General features: G+C 40.5%; 1 protein-coding gene across 1 annotated transcript in view; it reads left to right on the top strand.

Moving 5' to 3' along the window:
* Positions 1 to 24,082, top strand: part of LOC139407150 (UPF0606 protein KIAA1549-like) — an 85,200-nt gene that overhangs the window by 452 nt on the left and 60,666 nt on the right. The gene's annotated exons all lie outside the window — the stretch shown is intronic.

Here is a 24,082-nt window from a genome sequence, read left to right on the forward strand (position 1 = left end):
TCTACTGTGTGTTATTACACACATAGCAAGTCTGGGATCTCGCTGGTTCACTCGAGAACATTGAGAGACTTGTCCAGAAGCCACTGCGTTGTCTTGGCTGTGTGCTTAGGGTTATTGTCCTGTTGGAAAATGAACCTTTGTCCCAGTCTGAGCACTCTGGACCAAGTTTTCATCAAAGATCTCTCAGTACTTTGCTCCGTTCATCTTTCTATTGATCCTGACTAGTCTCAGTCGCTGCGGCTGGAAAACATCCCCACAGCATGATGCTGCCACCACCATGCTTCACCGTAGGGAAGGTGCCAGGTTTCCTCCAGATGTGAAGCTTGGCATTCAGGTCAAAGAGTTCAATTTTGGTTTCATCAGACCAGAGAATCTTGTTTCTTATGGTCTGAGAGTCTAGGTTCCTTTTGACAAACTCCAAGCGGGCTGTCGTGCCTTTTACTGAGGAATGGCTTCTGTCTGGCCACTCTACCATAAAGGCCTGATTGGTGGAGTGCTGCAGAGATGATTGTCCTTCTGGAAGGTTCTCCCATCTCTACAGAGGAACTCTGGAGCTCTGTCAGAGTGACCATCAGGTTCTTGGTCACCTCCCCGACCAAGGCCCTTCTCCCCCAATTGCTCAGTTTGGCTAGGCAGCCAGCTCTAGGAAGAGTCTTGGTAGTTCCAAACTTCTTCCATTTAAGAATGATGGCGGCCACTGTGTTTTTGGGGACCTTCAATGCTGCATAATTTTTTCGGTACCCTTCCCCAGATCTGTGCCTCGGCACAATCCTGTCTCAGAGCTCTACGGACAATTCCTTCAACCTCATTGTTTGGTTTTTGTTATGACATGCTCTGTCAACTGTGGGACCATATATAGACAGGTGTGTGCCTTTCCAAATCATAAATCGTAAATACTTGTATAAATAGGAATTATATATATTTTTTAATTGTCATTGGCTACACACAGTAGATTCATGAGGGGAAAAAATTAATTTAATCAATTTTAGAATAAGGCTGTAACGTAACAAAATGTGGAAAAAGTGAATGGGTCTCAATACTTTCTGAAAGCACTGAAACAGAAAAGCAATTGTGAACATGGGGACATTGTTCTGATTGTGCTGAGTAACAAGAGGAGTAGGACACGGCCACTTCTGTTTGGAGTCACATTATGGTCTGAATCAGGCAGTTGCATTCTTAAGTGGGTGTCACACACACGAGTCATTCAGAGATAGATAGTGCACACTCATATTTTAATGGCGCTATTGTCAATGCCTAACAAAAAGAGTGACAGGCATTTTACTGGACTGTTTGGCTTGACTCACTCTTCTATATTGCCCTTTTTTCATAATTTATCTATATCTAGGCTAATACAATATTGTCACTATTTGTAATTACAGTATTACTATACAGGTATGAGAACATTGAATGATGTCCTTGGCAAAGTAGCCTATTGCCTGATCTTAAAGCTGCAATATGTAACTTTTTGGGCGGCCCAACCAAATGCACATAAAAATGTGTGTTATAGATCTGTCATTCTCATTGAAAGCAAGTCTAAGAAGGGGTAGATATGTTCTATGTACGCCATTTCTATGCTTCTCGTTCGTAAGTTACATTTTTGTGTCTTTTACTTTCGAATTTGTACACCAGCTGAAAATTAAGCAAACTTTTAGAATTATAGCAACCAGGAAATGGCGGAGACATTTCTTCATAGTGCATCCTTAAACCTGAATTGGTGCAAACAAAAAATTGGGCCATGGGGAATTATATGTCTGTCGGCTGAAGGTGCACATTGAAATGCCTGTCTTTGTGTTTATCTAATGGACCTAGGCAAGTAGCTGTTATTCTTGGCTAATTCTGTCAGATGTAAATATAACAGAATTCCTAGCATTTTCTTTGAAATGAAGAATAATGCATCCCTAATGTGAAAAATAGGGAGTAGGTCTAAGCTATTGGCTCGTAACTGAGCATGCTTTAAAGGCTTACGTTCAGGACTGTCTGTTCACCCATCAGTGTTACTAGACGCTAGTCTATGTCAAAGGGTATTGAATTGATCTTTTAAAAGAATATCTCCATTTTTTATATGATAGCCTGCTGTATGATCACGCTTTCTGATGGAACATGTTACCAACCACAGTCATTTGTTCTATTGAAAGTGTCAGTCCATAAATCAGGAAAATCTATAGCACTCAAATGAAGTCCAGCCAACTCCTCCTGAAAGATTTCTCATATTTTAATCTGCACTTCGGTTAACTGGATTTATGCACAATGTACTGTAGTCTACCGCATATCACGCTAGCTTTTACTCAGGTGACTAATGGCAGGCTTGCCTTTTTGTATGAGTGGCAGTTTTTGTAACCACTAATAGGGAATTAGACAAATATGAAATCGACTAGAGGGTGTTGCTATTCCCAACCACTGTACCCAATACCCACACAGGGTTTTACAGCCCTGTGTGCTATTAGTTTTGCTGCTATAGTTTTGAAGAAGACACTCAAGACAATTTGCTACGTAGCCTAGATGTGAATGGGTAAGTTTTATTTTTTATTTTACCTTTATTTAACTAGGCAAGTCAGTTAAGAACAAATTCTTATTTTCAATGACGGCCTAGGAACAGTGGGTTTGTACCTTGTCAGCTCAGGGGTTTGAACTTGCAACCTTACTAGTCCAATGCTCTAACCACTAGGCTACCCTAAGCTTATCCTTATCTGCACCTTGTTGTGGCTTGTTGGATGTTGATTGCTAGGTTATTAACACTAATGTATTACATCTTATGCTCTGATGGTAATGATGCCTACAGTTGTTTATTGCTTAGGCTGCCTTCTCTTTGTGTACACTCTTAGAAAAAAAGGGTCTATCTAGAACCTATAAGGGTTCTTCGGCTGTCCCCATAGGAGAACCTTTTTTGGTTCCAGGTAGAACCCTTTTGGTTCTAGTAGAACCTTTTTGGGTTCCATGTAGAACCCTTTCCACATAGGGTTCAATGTGGAACCAAAAAGGGTTCTACCTGGAACCAAAAAGGGTTCCACCTGGAACCAAAAAGGGTTCCACCCGGAACCAAAAAAGGTTATTCTATGGGGACAGCCGAGGGAACCCTTTTTTCTAAGAGTGTAGCCTAGGCTAGGCTAGACTAGGGCTGTGGCGCTCACAAAATTTTATCATCTGGTGATTGTCAAGCAAATAACTGTTGGTCTCATTGTAATTGACCATTAATTAACAAACACATGTAGCATCTCCTGGCTTCCACACAGCCTACAAGCCACTGATGCAGACCTTTGGAACATCTACATTTTTAAAAGTCTAATAAATCCATGTAATATAGCCTACACCTTCACAATAAATCCATTTATTTTAGACAGGTCTAAAGAAACATGATATGACGAGAATGTAGTCTATTTCAGGAGAACAGAATAGCATCCTCTGAGTTGTCCTTATGTTAGGTCCTGACTATGCCATATGGCTGTGGGCTACACTAGTTCATTTAGCAGACCAGATTTGCTTAGAATTCTGTTGCATTATTTTATATTATTTTATAGTATGAAGAAAACAATTGAACACAGCTGAATAAAATAGAAAGGATATTTTCTCCAAACAATTTGAGTGCACACATGCGGCTTTTCTGTGTTGAGCGGTTAATTAACAAATAAATAGGTATATCTATATGCTTAATTTAGAGTTATTAATGTAACTTTAGTCATTGTACCAATATTGGGCTATATGCTTATATTTTTTAATACATTGTAAGGCTGCATTTTGCGACTCTAATGATGCTTTGAAAAAAGTCGCTTGAAAGGCATGAGCTCTGTTTTATTTTTTTGTGCAGGCTGTACACACTTCATCAGTCTCTCATTCACAATTTGACAAGCACTTGATAATGCCTCTAATCTCCTGGTGGCATCCCCTTTGTGTGGCCGTAATGCCCCCTAAAATACATGCCTTTTGCAGCCAGTGGCCATTGTGCACTTGGCCCGGAGTGCTGCGTTGTGCCCTTCTCCCTGAGTGCTGCGTGCTCCGAAGCACCTCTCAGGGACGCAACTGCATGGTGCATATTGAAGATACTGGAAGAACTGTCGACATTTACCTTTCGTCAGCCAACTAGATGAGTGGCTTAATGAACTAGCAGAAGCACTAGCCTATGTCAATCTACTACCCCCCATAGTATAAAAGTAGACCTATTCTATAGTCTGGGACAGTTGAGGGATGCGATAGATCCCAAATGTTTACAACCACCAGCATAAAAAATACTTTTTACGCAATGTGGCTGATGCAACAGATGAGAACGTTTAGCTTAAAATGTCTTCATATTATAAGCGCAGCAATGCACACGCGACAGTAGGCTATAAGCGTGAATGTTCCATTAGTGGAAAACACCATTATCAAAAGTGACCACAAATGTGATTATGCATGTAATGCTTTTATTATAAAAGATGCATTTTTATGGTGAAAATTTTCTTCCCCAAACTTGAAACTCACGCACTGCTTATGTATGTATAGCAGTTAGGCTCTACACCCGTTGTAAAGCGGATTATGTGCTTCATTTTAAGAAGTTATGTGGCCACTTTAGTTGTGATACAAACCTTATCAAAACATATAGGCCCATGGGCCAGGCTACATGATGTGTGTGGGACTATGTTTTTTTTTAAAGCAGGGGAAAAGGCATCGTTTCTTGCCTTACTCTGGGCATCATTCACAAGTGATAATATATCATTCACAAGTGATAGGCTAATTGTCACCCATCAGACTATTCATGATTTAATAATATTGTCTTTACATATGCTAAATAATATATGTGTGAAATCAGTTTTGATTTAGAATGGACTGTTATCATGCACCTGTCGGAACAGGGGCAGGTGGAAAAAATGACATGTCATCTATGCACTTAAATAGCGAATGGAGGACGCTTTTCCCAACTAGACTATACTCCTGTTGTAAAGAGAAGCAATGTGCTTCATATTAGGAAGGTCGAGAAATAAATATAGTAGACCTAGAAAGCTGATGGGATCCTCTTCTTATTAAGAAAGCCATCACTCTTGTTTTCTCGCGAAATTGCATAGCCGATTACATTTGCATCGATGTCTGAGTGATTCAATGGACAATAGAGTGCTGAGTACCAGGCAGTTAGCAAGTTTGGTAGGCTACCAATGACCATCCGCAGCATCAGCGCTAGGAGAAGCCTAATTACCGGGACTAAACGGTCAGGTTGAATTTGACTGCCTTCATGACTCGTGACCGCAGGTGTGGCGGTAATACGGTCACCGCAACAGCCCCAGGCTAGACTAATAGCCTACATGAGTTAGGCTATAGCCTAGCAGGAACGAGGGGTTTTTGAAGACGCAATGATGGAGAAGACTGCAGCTAGCACACAAGAATCAGAAGTGCGCTTTAAGAAGACTGATTTCGGTAGCTCGTAATGGATTAGTTTTCCCCCCAGGCTTCAACAATGACAGCTCTTCTGAATTCTCTGATCCTATTTTAGGGTTGCTCTGGCTTTGTTGAATGGTTCTATTATTATACCTACTGTGCCATGAAATGTCTACAATGCATTATTGATATTCCATTTAGACCTACTCTTAGTAGCTTTTTCTTGGTCTTGCCTTGATGCTATGATGCGAGTAGTCTTTTACTTTAGTTAGTGGACTGTATGACAAGTATTTTTTTGTTGAGTGTTTGCACAGCTTTTCCTGCTATCAAAAAGTTGCTGGAGCTTCTCATTCGTAGTTACGTGGGTTTGTTAAAGTTGGCCCGTGGCATAACTCAGAGGGTTGGATTGGGGTCACTTACCGAAAAGAACAGAATCATCGTTATTTTGTCCTATTTTGCTTGTGCGCTCACAATATCAGCAGCAACATCAAGACCGAACCAAGAATAGATAGGCTACTATTTTTGTAACTTGTCAGACCTTGATCAATGTTGGGGCTCAGACAAGTATTTGCTGAGTAGGCCTACCTGCCTATTTAGGAAATTAATTTAGCAGATTTGAACACAGTTCCTCTGTATTTCACTGAATGACAAACCTTTGGCCAACCATTGTGTCTTCTGATGAGTGATGTGACCACCACACTGGATTTACTGGATCCAGGGGCACCGCCTGCATGGTGGTGTGATTTACATAGTGTGGACAGAGGGCTTGTTTGATGCTGGTACTCCTAATAAAGAGAGGATTCAGAGACGAGGGTTGGCATGGTCCCTTAGTAAAAGCTTGACTTTTAAACCAATTTCCTGTCGTGAGGAGAAAGAAAGAAAGGACCCAATCGTTCAATTTAATAGGCTGTTTACTCTGGGCTACTTTATAGATCATGTCCTGAGCTCCCCTCCTCTCCATCTATCATGTGCCATGAAAAGGCTTTTTAAAGAGCTGTCAAAAACTAATGAAACTATGGTAATAGGATTTAATTTGGAACGCCTGAGGGAAGCCACCCCCCCCAGGAAATCAGGAATTATAAAATTGTATTCCTTTTCATTCAGCTCTAATCATGGCCACACTTCCCCGGCCATTGGCCAGTCACAACAACTCACTTATTTTTCAACTGTTTAACTAATAGCAGTTTGAACCATTAAACCTGTTAAACATAACTGTTCACTGGCAGACAGAGGGGTATCCTATTCCCCCTGCCTCCCATTGTAGTAGTGTTGGACTGGGATGAGAGAGAAAGACTGTAGTGAGAGTGTTGAGGATGGTCCGACGACAATATTTAGCCTAAAAAAATTATCCCGGGACACAGAGAAAGAGCTGTTAGGGAAAGGGCTAAGAATTGGATAAATCCAAAAGATTCCCAACAGCCTACTCAGTTGGGCCCATGTTCACGTGAGCTTTGTCCAGTGCTGGTTATGATCTCCTATTAGTGCTGCCTACTCTTGTTCTGCACAATCAGGCATTTGAATGGCTGTAAAAAGTTCAGTACAGGCAGTATGGCAGGGGCAGCTCATGCCCCCCTGTAGAGATGAGCCGCATCCACAGTAGCCTACGTGCACTGCTGTGCACACGTCTGGGAAACCGGAATGGTTGTTACATCGCCAAACATTTTGCAAGCAGCTTAATCAGATTACCAAAAGACAATCCTTTTTTAATACCCCCCTAACAATCGACAAGCGCTCACCCGTGCCTCGTTTTGATTGCTTTGTAGTCATGAAATTGTTCTACGCTACCAAAGTATGTAGGTGCCTACCAAGCTGTGTTATAACTACAGTAGAGGCAATGCTACAGTGTTTGTCTTGCCTGCTTGAGATCCAAGAGGCCCTCAGAAACATTCCCATCTGCTCTAAAGAGGTTATCAGAGGTGTGAAGAAATGGGAGGTCTTTGGAATCTAGATGTGCCTCAGTGTCTGTAGACCTGTGCCATAGCCCAGATATAGTCCATATATAGCTAGTTCCTGCCTGCAGATAAGAGGACCCCGACTCTAGCTGATAACTCTGATAACTGACTCTGGCCCTCTGGATCTCTGCAGATGATGCAGGCCCAGGCTTATTCCCACGAGGGGTTGAAATTACATCGGCGGAAGAAGGGATTGTGCTGTGCAGAGAGAGATTCATCAAAGTGGCTTCCTCTCCTGCTGGAAGTGAGTTGTAGGAAGAGAGAGGCTGGTTTTATAATCTAGGCCCGTGGAGGGAAATGAATATGTGTGTTTATCCTCACTCGTTTGATGATTTCAGCAAGCCCACCACTTTACACTTAGGATCTGCAAGGCTTGGCTGGAGCAAGGCTTCGCTAGGGCTGGGATGATTCCCCTTGGCAGGGAGAGTAGAGAACCACTGCATGTGCATATTTATCACCCATGGCTTGGACTGCCTTCAGACAAAGGAAAGCTCTGGTCTGCGTTTCTTTGCCTGTGTTCTGAATGGAACTCTCTTTGCGTGGCCTTCTGAAAATGAACATTGTAAGAGGGGGCCTTGGTCTTTGAGTCTGATGTAGAAGGTAGGGCCCTATAAAATCTGTTCCGTTTAGTTTTCTCACAAATTCAGTTTTTCCATAGAAAAACAACTAAATTGGATGTTGTAAGTCCACAACAATGCTTTAACCACACCATGACTACACATCAAATACATGACATTTTTTGGGTGTCGTTTCCCTTTATGTCAACTGTTCACCAGCCAGAGACCATTGTTTGGTTAGCAATGTTTCTTTAGCGCTCGTGTAGTTTGCAAAAACATATGGCCTCTGGATTGATGCATATAATCGTGATATCATTCTTCCGGGTAGGCATAGATTACTTTGTAGGTAGAATTGAATTGAGATTGTTTTTGGGGAAGCCTTTCCATTTACCAGTCATTACATTAGCATCATCGCTAACGGCTACACAAAGTGGTAAACAAACGTGCATACACAGACAGGACCATTCCTGTGCCGTTACCTCGTCAGAAAGCTGAAGGACAATACGAATCATTTTGTTTATGTTTGCATACTGCTTTACTAATTTCATATTATATACTGTATTCTATTCTACTGTATTTTAGTCAATGCCACTCCGACATTGCTCGTCCTAATATTTATATGTTTCTTAATTCCATTCTTCTACTTTTAGATTTGTGTGTATTGTCGTGAATCATGTTTGTGTGTTGGAGCTAAATCTGCTACATATGTGTATGTGACCAATAAAAATGTATTTGATTTGATAATCTTGTGCAAATTAATGATTTTAAAAAATGTATATATTAAATGAAGGAATTTCTAAGTTCAACACATGTAGTTGCTTTCCTACTAAGTTCAATACATTTGTTAACATAGTTGAATTCAGTTTTAATATCTGGATTCCGCGATGCAAATTCTATAGGGTCCTAAGAGGGCTATATCCAAATCAAATTTATTTATATAGCCCTTCGTACATCAGCTGATATCTCAAAGTGCTGTACAGAAACCCAGCCTAAAACCCCAAACAGCAAGCAATGGTGTAGAAGCACGGTGGCTAGGAAAAACTCCCTAGAAAGGCCAAAACCTAGGAAGAAACCTAGAGGGGAACCAGGCTATGTGGGGTGGCCAGTCCTCTTCTGGCTGTGCCGGGTGGAGATTATAACAAAACATGGTCAAGATGTTCAAATGTTCATAAATGACCAGCATGGTCGAATAATAATAAGGCAGAATAGTTGAAACTGGAGCAGCAGCACAGTCAGGTGGACTGGGGACAGCAAGGAGTCATCATGTCAGGTATTCCTGGGGCATGGTCCTAGTTCCACAATGGTGGAACTATTAGCTTTATGGTTGCCCACAGTAATATCATATGCATAGGCTATTTACTCACCCATCACTATTATCATAAAGTAAAGACATGGTTGAATGATCCTTCAAGACAGCAACATGCAGCATTGCTATTACCCTAACTCCTAAACGAGCTAGCCTCAGCCAGTACTTAGCTAGGATAGTTGTTTCAGTTTACCGTGCCTCTGACATATTTGACGTTACTGTAATCTGTGTTCTTGGTAGGGAGGAATAATATTTAAAACAAACTCTTCTTCCATCAGGGGCTAGGCCCTCTGGGATTGGCAGAGCAGCACTCCTATAAATAAGTATTTCTTATCATGCCCGCTGCTTTGCTTTCCACTTGACTGGCTCCTGCTTGGCTGTAGGTGGGGCCTTAATTGAGGAGCAGTGGTAACAGTGACAACTTGAATCACATCGTCCAAGAGTCTGGCACTTGGAAGTAGAAGGAGCCCCTGGAATCTCCTGCCTTCTCCCCAGCGGCTGATGGGGACCACAGATGTACATCACCATCGTATTCAGATCACCATTACATTCACATCGCCATCGTATTCAGATCACCATTATATTCACATCGCCATCGTATTCAGATCACCATCGTATTCAGATCACCATCGTATTCAGATCGCCAGCGTATTCAGATCACCAGCGTATTCAGATCACCATTGTATTCAGATCACCAGCGTATTCAGATCACCAGCGTATTCAGATCACCATTGTATTCAGATCACCAGCGTATTCACATCGCCATCGTATTCAGATCACCATTATATTCACATCGCCATCGTATTCAGATCACCATCGTATTCAGATCACCATCGTATTCAGATCGCCAGTGTATTCAGATCGCCAGCGTATTCAGATCGCCAGCGTATTCAGATCACCAGCGTATTCAGATCACCATTGTATTCAGATCACCAGCGTATTCAGATCACCAGCGTATTCAGATCACCATTGTATTCAGATCACCAGCGTATTCAGATCACCAGCGTATTCAGATCACCAGCGTATTCAGATCACCAGCGTATTCATATCACCAGCGTATTCATATCGACATCGAATTCAGATCGCCAGCGTATTCAGATCGCCAGCCTATTCAGATCGCCAGCGTATTCAGATCGCCAGCGTATTCAGATCGCCAGCGTATTCAGATCGACATCGTATTCAGATCACCATCGTATTCAGATCGCCAGTGTAATCAGATCGCCATCGTATTCATATCACCATCGTATTCATATCACCATCGTATTCAGCAGACTCAATGTGTACCGTCGCCGCTGAAAGACTCCATAGATTCAGCAGCAGCAGTGCCTCTTTCAATTAGGCATTAATGAAGTGGCTTTGATGATGAAATCACCATACTGAGTAGTCTACTCCAGACTCATTTTCCCTCTGGTGTTATCATTTTACAGCCACACAGTGTAGGTCAGCTCCCTCAGACTTCTTCATATCAGTTTTCTGCCCACTGGAAACATTGTCCCCCCCCCAAACAGACAGTTAAAGTGACAGTGAACTGACCTTGAACTGGACAATCTTTAGGCTAACTCTGAATCAGTATTTTCAATTTCTTTACTTTAGCCATCCCAAGACCAGTAGCAGTAAAGGGAGGAATATTGGCTACAGTGATCTATTTCAGCTATCTGTGGGTCTGGCCTCCCTTTGTGTGGAGAGCTGAACATAATCCTTACTTATCATCACACAGTTCACGTCAGCACAGTGAAAAGTGATGACAACAGTTCCATGCTCTGTTTCTGCAGTCAGCTATCAGCTTTTCCTCCTCCTGGCTCAGAGAAAAAGTTTCTAGGTCAAATTGACCATGATGACTCTGCCATAATTGTTCCCCCAGACACAGCAGAGTAATTGTTCTACTTGACTTCCTTATAGGTCCTAGTTCTGCTTCTTTCCCTGTTGCTGTGAATGAAATCGGGGCTGGTGCGTTTTCCAGCAGCATCACACTATAGGCTACCCAGGCAAAGAAAAAGAAAAAACGGACTCTAGGCAACGCTCTAAGTCCAAACTATCCTAAGCTCTGGCTAATTATGAGTAGCGTCCATTGCCATGTGAAATGTGATGCATGCTGGATGACAATGGAGCCATTCATTATTCATTAGAGCAGGGAGCCAGAGACAGATCAATGGGCAGCAGCCATCAAAAGCCAAACACTGGGGTGCTGATGCTGTCGCCAGGCCCCGTAGCACAACCAAACAGTTTTATTGAACCACAACCCCAGTATTGCTATCTTTTTCTGCCCTTTGAAGCTGCATTCTTTGGCTTAGGGATCGCTTTTGAGGAGAGATGTAGTCTGTTTTTGTTTGGTCAAGGACAGGTCAATGCAATGGAATGGGGTTTAGAAGTATGCTGCAATTTACAAGATCATATTACAATAATCTATAAACAAATGACATGTATTTGTTATGGATGTGAATACTGTAAGTAGGTAGGCATCTTTGGATATTTCTGTGAAAATGTTCCCTACATCTAAGGCCTACCTCTTAAGCCTGTCACTTGCTTCCTAGTTGAAACAGTCCGTTTTATTTTATGACATTTTGTGACGGTTTTTATTCGTTTTGGTGTCCAGCAGGGTTTTTTCGCGCACACAAAAAATGTTCTTGAGGCAAGTCGAAGTTTGTTGGCCGAAGTCTACACCCATTCATCGGTTGGTCAACAGTACTACTCTTAGTAGGAGTGGACAGGATTCTTCAATAAAGTGTTTGTCATTCAACGGGAGACGACTAGTTTTCATGCATATTTTTTCACTTGTGAAGTACTGCACCTAACGTCTTAATGAGATGTAAAATTGTGTGACTAAAAGCTCCTCTGCAAAAGCGTCTAAATCAATTGCAGAGTTCTATTTTGAGGAACTGGCTATGTTGTTGCTACAGCGTCTCAACAGAAATATTGCCACTTGTCTCCTTTTCAAGCGAAGGTGTTTTAAGGGAGTGTGAGGCACAGACGTTCGCTTCGCCTAGCCCAGTTCTGCTAGGAGCAAACCGAACCTAGTATGCGGGTGCCTTTTAGTTGTGTTATGGATGTTATAACACTGCCCCTTAAGCTACAGTAAGAGCATTAAATATTGTTCTCCTCCTGGCTGCTTATTACCAGGACATTTTCAGCCATATTAGCTGCAATATAACTAGCAGTAATATAGCATAGGTCACCGTATGAAGCTGGTGTGTGAAGGTGAGCACCATTTGGCTCTGTTTGTAACAAGGCCATTTTCCACTGCAGTTTTTCAGTCCCACAAAATGTTCACCTCTAAATTTTGTTTATTGTACTTACGATGGTTGACAGTGATCCAGGGCAATCAAGGACTCCCAGGTGGGTGGTCTTTAGCTGGGCATGGGCGTGTAGTAGGTTACAATGTTTTAAATGTCATGTAACAAACGAGAGGGATGTTTATCTGGGGGACTTGTTTCTATAGACGTTGGTGGGTAATATCAGTAGACCTACTGTATATGTCCAGGTCTGGACTGTGTGGTCCTAGGCCTGCTTGTGCTCATCTATGTGATTGGATCATACGCCATCGTTGATGGTCATAAAATAATCCTTTATTGGTGGTATTTGTGTGAGTACGGTCTGAATTGCCCTGGCTAGAGGTTTTTTTCAGTGACTCCATGTGCAAGGCTTTGTTTCCTGTTGTATTTCTGCTACAGAGTATTCCAAAGTGAAAGTCTCTCTCTCTGTCTCTCTCTCTCTCTCTCTCTCTCTCTCTCTCTCTCTCTCTCTCTCTCTCTCTCTCTAGCTCTCTCTCTCTAGCTCTCTCTCTCAATTTCAATTTCAATTCAGTTTAAGTTTCTTTATTGACATGGGAAACATATGTTAACATTGCCAAAGCAAGTGAAGTAGATAATAAACCAAAGTGGAATAAACAATACAAATTAAAAGTAAACATTACACTCACAAAAGTTCCAAACGAATAAAGACATTTCAAATGTCATATTATGTGCAAATAGTTAAAGTACAAAAGGGGAAGTAAATACACATAAACATGGGTTGTATTCACAATGGTGTTTGTTCTTCACTGGTTGGCCTTTTCTTGTGGTCACAGGTCACACATCTTGCCGCTGTATTTCACCCAGTAGATATGGGAGTTCATCAAAATTGGATTTGTTTTCAAATTCTTTCGATCTGTGTCATCTGAGGGAAGTATGTGTCTCTGATATGGTCATACATTTGTCAGGAGGTTAGGAAGTGCAGCTCAGTTTCCACCTCATTTTGTGGGCAGTGTGCACATAGCCTTTCTTCTCTTGAGAGCCAGGTCTGCCGACGGCGGCCTTTCTCAATAGCTCTTTCTCTGTCTCTCTCTGCAGGTAAGACCATTATGTCTCAGTTTGTAATCAAACCTGATAACAAACTGACTACTCCGAATGGAAGCCTGGCTGTGTCAGTTGGATAACAGAGAGATTGTGATGTCATTAGTGTCAGTAGGGTAAAGAACAGCATTTGGGGATTCTAACTTGAGCCTTTCAAATCAGTTGAACTTAGACTTTGAAATGAATAGAGTGTCTTTAGTTTTCCATTACCACAATCCTAGTTTTACGCTCCTGTTATCACACAGGCATGGAGAAATACTCAAAATAAATGTGGCTGCTTTCAATGGGGTGTGAAAAGAAAAACACCACTGTTGTGAACTTTGTCGGAGGCAAAGTTCCAAATTTGGCAGAAGGCAACACTAAGGCCATATTGCTTTGGGTGCAAATCACTCTACACTTCAACGAACGGCCACAAATTATTTATATGTTTCTCTCAGCAGATGGTACCGCTCGGTCCGGCCTCTTTTGAGGTACTGTGGGGTAAATTGTGGATTGTTGTTTTGGTTCCTCATCCACCCTGGCTTGCACCCTTAAGTAGCCAGACTCACCCAGCCACCCAACATAGCAATAAACCACCCTCTCAGACTTATATAGCCGACTTCATTGATTAAGAATGATTTCCTTTATGAGGTCATGTGTTTTTCTGTCCCAGTAACAGTGTTTGCTCGTATCCAGGGCCAGACTGAGGCAGATTAGAGGAGAGTGCAATTATTTTTTAAATAAATAAAAATAAACAATTTAGGTGACAATGCACATTAATCAACATCAATATTACATTAATGCCACGTCCATGTAAATGTGCCGGGGTTAGCCAAAAGCTCATTTGCACCCATGGTCCCAATGAGACAGTCCTCAGGGCTTCTCTAGTTACAAGCCTCCCTTTGCCTTCCTGTCTTTCGAATAAAATCTGGGCCGGGTTGAGTGGAGGGGGGTGGGGAGTGGGAGAAGACACATGGGGAAGTTCAGTCTTCTCCAATGAATTACACGATATTCCGGCAATGGAAAAGTCTGCTTCTCTGGAGAAAACCACTGGAAAATAATGTGGTTGCTAACTAAACTAACTCTCTCTCTCTGTCTGTATCTCTCTTCCTCTCTCCTGGTCTCCCTCTCACACAGACTCCCCTCCCCCTCTTCCTCTCTATTTCTTATCTTAAAATGGATTCCCAGAGGATTAAACACAAGGGCTCCATGAATATTTGATGAAATGCAGGCATGACCTCAGTCAGGTCTACACTCATGCTCCATCTGGCTGGGCAGCCCAGACGAGAGCACTTGGCTGGACTAGGGTTGCAAAGGGCAAACTTTTGAAGTTTACCAGTAAACTACCAGAATTGTGGTATCTTTCAAGGATTTTATGTAATCTATCACAAGACATCTAGTAGCCCTGTTGGGTACTTCAGATTATCACAGGTGTCTGTAACTATCTCTGGTCCACTGTGAGGCCTTGTCACATACATGTACAATATGAAATAATTATGTAAGTGGTGAAAAAAGGCTTTTTTCACAACTGCCACCAGTTTGATGCAAAAACATTGACAACAAATACATACTGACACATTCAAATAAATAAAATACAAAGGATATTTCATGCCGAAACACCAATGGCATTCACTAAGTTAATGGTTTCTATTTAGAATAATGTTTTACAACTTTGTCATTCTATTTTTTAAATGTTTTTATTATCCTCTTATGTCATTATTTCATATTGTATATTCATGTGATAAGACTTCACAAAGGTAATTGAAAATAATGCCATTGTTGATTAGATGCTATTTTCTCTTGTACCATCTGGCCTATCCACCAAACATCATGGACAATATGGTCACAGATGTAAAAAGGAAAAAAATAATACTATATATGAATACATTTTATAAAAGTTATTCAAGTATAAATTACCAAGATTTTCTGTTAATTACCACAATGACTGAAGATTCCGTTAAGTTTGGTAAATTACTGGTAGCTTTGTAACCCTAGGTTGTACTAAAACCACTCTGTAACTGCTAAGCTACAGTATGTGGTCATCTGTCACGGACCCTAGCTAGCTGTCATTTTCGGTGATGTAATTCACCATGGCCTGTTAAACTGTTGATGGTGCCAAGCTAATTGTCATTGATAGTGTTTTATTATAGACGTTCTACTGCCAGAGGTTCTGTAAGGATAGAAATGTCCTTTTTGTCTGTGAAGGACATCACTTATTTCTACTACTCTTTTGTTGCTTATAAAAAGGGATTTATTTAAGTGATTTTTTTTTTACAACATGGAACCACATTTTTTTCATGTTATTTTCTTAAAGTAGAATAACCAGCAGTACTATTTTATCTCACTTGTTCACTCTCTTAGCTGCTTAGGGAAAGACTTAAAACGGTTTTCTATTCTAATTTCTCCCTTGTCATGAGGACTTGAATCACCATACGATCTTGATTTTATCGTTACATCCATAAGCTAGGCAAATGTGAGCAGTGAGTGAGCATGTGGGAAAGCAATTGATCAACGATAACACTGATCCTATAACACGAAACTATTGACTTTTAGTGGGGGTCTGCTCAGAGCTCGGCTGTTTCTCCCTGGGATCTAGCTAGATCTAATGAAAGTCAGCTAATAAAAACAATGGAATCTTTCCCACCTGAAAAGCTCCTCAGATAAAGCAAACGTGAACAGAGACATGTAGGGTAGCCTAGTGGTTAGAGCGTTGGACTAGTAACCGGAAGGTTGCGAGTTCAAACCCCCGAGCTGACAAGGTACAAATCTGTCGTTCTGCCCCTGAACAGGCAGTTAACCCACTGTTCCCAGGCCGTCATTGAAAATAAGAATTTGTTCTTAACTGACTTGCCTGGCTAAATAAAGGTAAAATAAAAAAAAAAAAATAAATGTCTTGATTGTTCTATTGCACTCTGGGTTCGCAGCCGACTGCCAGACTCAGAAGAGCCAGTCACGCGAGGGGCTCTGCTCAAAACAGAACCATGTGTGGGTTTGTAGTTAGCGTTAATACCAAAATACCTCTTTCTTCTCCCACCCTTTCTTTTTTTCAAATCGCACAACCCATTAAATTACGTATTATTTTGCTCTAAGGAGCCTGTCAAACAGGATATGATATCATTGGGGGGGGGGGGGCTGTAATTCGTATCTCAGCTTTCCCAGCAGCTCATATAAGCTAGGGCCCTGTCTATGTCTGTGTGTGTTTCATAGCTGCTTGGCTAAAACATAATTTGTAATGTGACTCTGATAATGAAAGGTGGGGTGGGTTCTCATAAAATGACCCATATGAGTGTACTGGATGGTTCAGTGGTATTCTGCTCGGAGCTCTGTGTGTCTGTGTGTTTGTTTATTTAGTTTTGTCATTGCCTCAAACCCAGACTCACACGGGTTGCCTTTGGCTCCGCAGTACCAGTATTCCTCTCCGAGCTACATCATGTTCTCATCAGGGAAGCCCGAGGAAGACAATTCAGAGTTGTGAATGCTTCACAGATTTTGTGAAAATAGATTATTAGTCTCATCTAAATACATGTGTTTCCACTCAGACTTGGCTGTAGCTATAACATACCAGCTTTCGCAGACACCAACACTATCTCTGCTAAATGTTCTCAGCACAGGGAAGCCCGACGAAGACTATTTAGAGTCGTGAATGCAGTTAAATTTTTTCAGTAAAATGGGCCTTGATCTAGAAGGTACCATTTATCTTCCTTTGCGTTTCACAAATATTGAGATGTGTTTTTTTTACTTTTTTTATATTGTCCTGCAAATGGCAGAACAGAAAAACTCTGCATAGCTGGCAATACTGTTGCTTTTTCCATCAAGCCTACAGCGGTGGGTATGGATGTGTAGAGAGAACGGGATGGGTTGTGATTGAATCACTGAACGTCACAGACATCAAGAGATTCTGCAGACGGGCCTTATCAGGTTAGTTATATTTCGGAGCTGGGATCAGTAGGACATGTGGGAGGGGTAAATTACATTTTGGTTCGCTCGAATGATTCATATTGATTTGAGCTCAACACAGCATCTCGGTTTGTGCCCAAGACAGAAACTAGTAAATGGGAGCACTGTATGAAAATCCATCCGTGTGAAAAGTATAGCCCGCCCACTGGGCACACTACATCATGTAAGATCTTTTGTTTATTTATACAACATGTTAATGTGATATCACCGTGCTTCATCTAATAGCAGAACCAAGTGTCCTGGATTGCAGTTGAGTATAAAAGTACATGGGGAATGTGGTCAATGCTGTTCGAGATTCTGCACAGATTATTACAGCAATTATGAAGATCTCCACACTTTATATGATTTACGTCAGAAGAAATGTATAGTTACAGCAACCTCAAACAAAATGTGGCCAAGTTTGAACGTTTACATTAGTTTGTAAGGCTGTTTACTGTGTTACAAAAGTTATTTTGAATTGCGTTTAGTTGATAACGCAACCAAATATCAACATTTAAAGGAGATGTGTTTACTGCTTGGATAGTTCCATCTGAGCCAGTAGCTAAATCCCATTCTTTAACTTTTATTTTTGGTTGAGTTGGAGACAGGACTCCAACATATCATTTGTTAACTTCTAAACAAGTTAATAGGCTATTTATTCTTTGTCAAAGGTGATATTGAATTGTGTTTGGTTGTCAACGCAACCAAATAGCAACATTTGAACAAGATTTATCTTCTGCTTGGATAGTTCCGTCTCTGTCTGGCTTTAATTCCAGTTTGTCTACAAATGAATAATTGATATGCTGGATTCACATTTCCATCTCAATGAAAAATGTAAGTTAAAAAATAGTACTAAATCAAACTTTAAATTAACTTTAAATAAAGTTTGATTTGATCCTGTTCTTTAACTTTGATTTTAGGTTGAGATGGAGACATGAATTCAACATATCAATTATTCATTTGAATAAATACTGGAATTAAAGACAGAATAATTAGTGGCATAGATAGTTCTATCTCATTAAAATTTGTGTATTTGGTTGTGTTGACAAGTCAATATCACTAAATATCATAACATTTGATATCAACCAGAGCTTAAAACCCTAGGCCTATTGAATTGTCTATTTTTAGTTTAATTCTGGGTTGAATTAAAACAACTGCTGTTGATGACTTTACAAATGCTATATGCTAAAATACACTGAACAAAATTATAAACGCAACATGCAACCATTTCTAAGATGTTACAGTTCATATAAGGAAATCAGTCAATTTAAATAAATAAATGGGGCCGTAATCTATGGATTTCACATTAATACAGATATGCATTTGTTGGTTTCAGATACTTTTAAAATAAGACAGGGGCATGGATCAGAAAACCAGTCAGTATTTGGTGACACTACCATTTGCCTCATTCATCGTGACACGTCTCCTTCACATAGAGTTGATCAGTCTGTTGATTTTGGCCTGTGGAATGTTGTCCAAATCCTCTTCAATGGCTGTGCAAAGTTGCTGGACATTGGCGGGAACTGGAACACGCTGTCGTAGACGTTGATCCAGAGCATCCCAAACGTGATTAATGTCGCTGGTGAGTATGCAGGCCATGGAAGAACTGGGACATTTTCAACTTCCAGGAATTATGTACAGATCCTTGCGACATGGGGCCTTGCGTTATCATGCGGAAACATGAGGTGATGATGGTGGATGAATGGCACGACATCTCTGCATTCAAATTGCCATTGATAAAATAAAATTGTGTTCATTGTCCGTAGTTTATGCCTGCCCATACCATAACCTCACCGCCACCATGGGGCACTTTGTTCACAACGTCGACCTTCGCGCAAACCGTGAAGAAGGTCCTGGGCTGGCATGGTTACACATGGCCTGCGGTTGTAAGGCCTGTTGGACGTACTGCTAAATTATTTTAAACGACATTGGAGATGGCTTATGGTAGAGAAATAACATTAAATTATCTGGCAACAGCTCTGGTGGACATTCCTGCAGTCAGCATGCCAATTGCACGCTCCCTCAAAACTTGAGATGTCTGTGGCATTGTGTTGTGACAAAACTGCATATTTTAGAGTGGCCTTTTATTGTTCCCAGCACAAGGTGCACATGTGTAATGATCCTGCTGTTGAATCAGCTTCTTGATATGCCACACCTGTCAGGTAGATGGATTATCTTGGCAAATGAGAAATACTCACTAACATTTGCATAAACAAATTTGTGAATGAAATATATAATAAGTAAGCTTTTTTTACATGTTCTGTTTATATTTTTGGTCAGTGTAGATTTGGATAGAGTTTTGATTAACCACATGACAATGATTTTGACATACGAAGACGTTATTATAAATGAAATGAAAATGTTCCACGAAAATGTGCATGTGAAAACCATAACTGGCACGCAACACAGATCGGTAGAAATGGGAAGATAGACGGTCATTCCACATGAGAAAGTTTGCAGATTCCTCGTGTAGCCTATTACTGGCGGGAGGAGGATGGTCGGGACAGGTAAAGTTTTTTTCTGCAGGTTATCTTGTTCTCTGGCTCCCACTTGAGTAATGTGTGTCATATTTCATCAAACAGTGAGCTTATAGCATCAGACAAACTCAATGCATATATAGTTAATTTTATTAAAACACATAGGGTATGTCTGTATATTGTTTGGTCGACCAATATTTGTTTTATTCGTGGACAGCCCTATAAAAGATTCACATGCGGGTATAAATTACTACCAAAGGACAATAGGACACACAAGCGAGTATAAATGAGTCAACAGTTGAGTCATTTACTTTATGAAAGTGTAGCCTGATGTGCTCGCATCGGTGAATTCAAAGACAAATTGCGCTGCTTTCATGTGTCCTGTTTACAGCGCAGAGGAGCTTTGGTTTGTTAAAGCGTGACAATGAATACATGTAGGCTTATTACAGCAACACTTGAGCAGTAGCCTCGGCTGGCTACTCAACTACGAGACCATACATACAGCAATGCTGCCTTCATCCCCACCGGTGACATGATCTAAGTTTAAATGTTACAAGCTAGCTGCGTTGTTGTTGTTTGGAGTTATTAAACACTTTTTGATTAGGGTCACAGCATATTATGCACATCTGTAAGCACTGCAGCAAAGGCTGGACAACTACTACTATCTCTCTTCTTTTGTTTTAATATGTTAATGCTATATACAGCATCCTATGCACAGTTGACGTCGGAAGTTTACGTACACTTAGGTTGGAGTCATTAAAACTCATTTTTCAACCACTCCACAAATTTCTTGTTAACAAACTATAGTTTTGGCAAGTCGGTTAGGACATCTACTCTGTGCATTGAACAAGTCATTTTTCCAACAATTGTTTACAGACAGATTATTTCACTAATAATTCACTATATCACAATTCCAGTGGATCAGAAGTTTACATACACTAAGTTGACTGTGCCTTTAAACAGCTTGGAAAATTCCAGAAAATTATGTAATGGCTTTAGAAGCTTCTGATAGGCTAATTGACATAATTTGAGTAATTTGGAGGTGTACCTGTGGATTTATTTCAAGGCCTACCTTCAAACTCAGTGCCTATTTGCTTCACATCATGGGGAAATCAAAAGAAATCAGCCAAGACCTCAGAAAAAAACACTGTAGACCTCCACAAGTCTGGTTCATCCTTGGGACCAATTTCCAAATGCCTGATGGTACCACGTTCATCTGTACAAACAATAGTACGCAAGTATAAACACCATGGGACCACGCAGCCGTCATACCGCTCAGGAAGGAGACGCATTCTGTCTCCTAGAGATTAATGTACTTTGGTGCGAAAAGTGCAAATCAATCCCAGAACAACAGCAAAGGACCTTGTGAAGATGCTGGAGGAAACGGGTACAAAAGTATCTATATCTACAGTACAACGAGTCCTATATCAACATAACCTGAAAGGCCACTCAGCAAGGAAGAAGCCACTGTTCCAAAACCGCCATTAAAAAAACCCAGACTACGGTTTGCAACTGCACATAGATCATGCTTTTTGGAGAAATGTCCTCTGGTCTGATGAAACAAAAATAGAACTGTTTGGCCATAATGACCATCATTATGTTTGGAGGAAAAAGGGGGAGGCTTGCAAGCAGAAGAACACCATCCCAACCGTGAAGTACGGGGGTGGTAGCATCATGTTGTGGGGGTGCATTGCTGCAGGAGGGACTGGTGCACTTCACAAAATAGATGGCATCATGAGGATGGAAAATTATGTGGATAAATTGATGCAACATCTCAAGACATTAGTCAGGAAGTTGAAGCTTGGTCGCAAATGGGTCTTCCAAATGGACAATGACCCCAAGCATACTTCCAAAGTTGTGGCAAAATGGCTAAAGGACAACAAAGTCAAGGTATTGGAGTGGCCATCACAAAGCCCTGACCTCAAACCTATAGAAAATGTATGGTCAGAACTGAAAAAGTGTGTGTGTGTGCAAGGAGGCCTACAAACCTGACTCAGTTACACCATCTCTGTCAAGAGGAATGGGCCAAAATTCAGCCAACTTATTGTGGGAAGCTTGTGGAAGGCTATCCAAAATGTTTGACCCAAACAATTTAAAGGCAATGCTACCAAATACTAATTGAGTGTATGTAAACTTTTGACCAACTGGGAATGTGATGAAAGAAATAAAAGCTGAAATAAATAATTCTCTCTACTATTATTCTGACATTTCACATTCTTAAAATAAATTGGTGATCCTAACTGACCTAAGACAGGGAATTTTTACTAGGATTAAATGTCAGGAATTGTGAAAAACTGAGTTTAAATGTATTTGGCTAAGGTGTAAACTTCTGACTTCAACTGTAGATTATAAAGAGCTATATTTTTCTGGATTAAACAATGGCCAGTTTGGGTCGCAGTTGTAGGCCAATGCACATTTTTTTATTTTTTTGTATTGACAGTCCCCGACATCGGGAGCTAGAATGACTTAAAATATGTGTATGTTTACATTGGCCTATTTTATTGCTTTCCCGCTGACACTACTACATGAATAAAATATTGCCTTCTTGCTAGATTGATGACTAAAGCCATAGCGAAACAGTGCATAACGGCTGTCAGCTCATCTGGTGTTAAAACAAACATATTAGGTTATGTCTGGCCTGCAAATTCCTTGTGTTTTTTCAATATGACATGAATGAGTTTGACATCCCCTGTTTTAAAAGTACAAATTCAACATCTTACAAGATTTGTCTATGTTGAAATTTGGTTACCATAATCCTGTGGTTGAAATTTCATCCTTAAAGCAACAGTTTACTTTGATGACTTTCTTTCAAATCCAATGTATTTTCCACATTCCATGTCTGAATACATTGACAAATTACATTGAAACAATGTTGAATCAAGCAATTTGTGCCCAGTCATGTCATGTGAAATTTTGTGCGACACATTGTTGTCTGTAGCCTAGCCTAAAACTAGCTTTCAAATGTCCCCTTTTAAAATACATTTCCTAAATCTGGAAATGTCTACACAAAGTTGATCTTTGTTTCCATCGTCTAATCACTATGCAGTCTACTATAGCCACAGCGCCCTGGCATTAGAAAGATAATGTAGCTTTCAGTCTTTATCGCCAGTCATTTAGGTCAGGATGAGGGAAACTACAGAGCTTATGACTCCATTTCCTGTAGAACTCTTGTGGTAGCATACCTCTGCAATGGGTCTTGATTAGGATCCTTACGTATCAGGCCAGGATCCATAGAGTTTTTCCACAGAATGTTTTTTTTTTTACACAAAATGTGCAAGTGAAATGTGTGTACAAGGCTCACCTCAGATCTTTTGATGATGCACCCACCTCTCTTTCTCTCTCTCCCTCTTTCTCTCTCTATTTCTCTCCCTTTCTTTATTTCTCTCTCTCACTCTCTCTTTCGATTCAAAGGACTTTATTGGCATTGGAAACACATGTTTACCTTGCCAAAGCAAATGGAATAGACAATAAACAAAAGGGGAAACATTAGTAAACATTACACTCACAAAAGTTTTCAAAGAATATAGACATTTCAGATGTTATATTAAGTATAAAAGGGAAAATAAATAAACAGGTAAAGTAGGTTGTATTTACAATGCAGTTTGTGCTCCACTGGTTGCCCCTTTCTCTTGACAACAGGCCACAAATCTTGCTGCTGTGATCTTGCTGCTGTATTTAGCCTAACAGATATGGGAGTTTATCAATGTCTGATTTGTTTTCAAATTCTTTGTGGGTCTGTGTGATCTGTGGGAATTATGTGTCTCTAATGTGGTCATACATTTGGCAGGAGGTTAGGAAGTGTAGCTCAGTTTCCACCTTTTTGAGGGCAGTGGGCACATTGCCTGTCATCTCTCGAGAGCCAGGTCTGCCAATGGCGGCCTCTCTCAATAGAAAGGCTATGCTCACTGAGTCTGGAGTAGAGGTTGACCGATTATGATTTTTCAATACCGATACTGATTATTGGAAGACCAAAAAAAGCAGATACCAGTTTAATTGGCCTATTTATTTATTTATATATATATATATATATATATATATATATATATATATATATATATATATATATATATTTGTAATAATGACAATTACAACAATACTGAATGAACAATCAACCCTTTTATTTTAACTTAATATAATACATAAATAAAATATATTTAGTCTCAAATAAATAATGAAACATGTTTGGTTTAAATAATGTAAAAACAAA

This window comes from Oncorhynchus clarkii, chromosome 1, assembly GCF_045791955.1.
Source record: "Oncorhynchus clarkii lewisi isolate Uvic-CL-2024 chromosome 1, UVic_Ocla_1.0, whole genome shotgun sequence".
Lineage (NCBI taxonomy): Eukaryota > Metazoa > Chordata > Actinopteri > Salmoniformes > Salmonidae > Oncorhynchus > Oncorhynchus clarkii.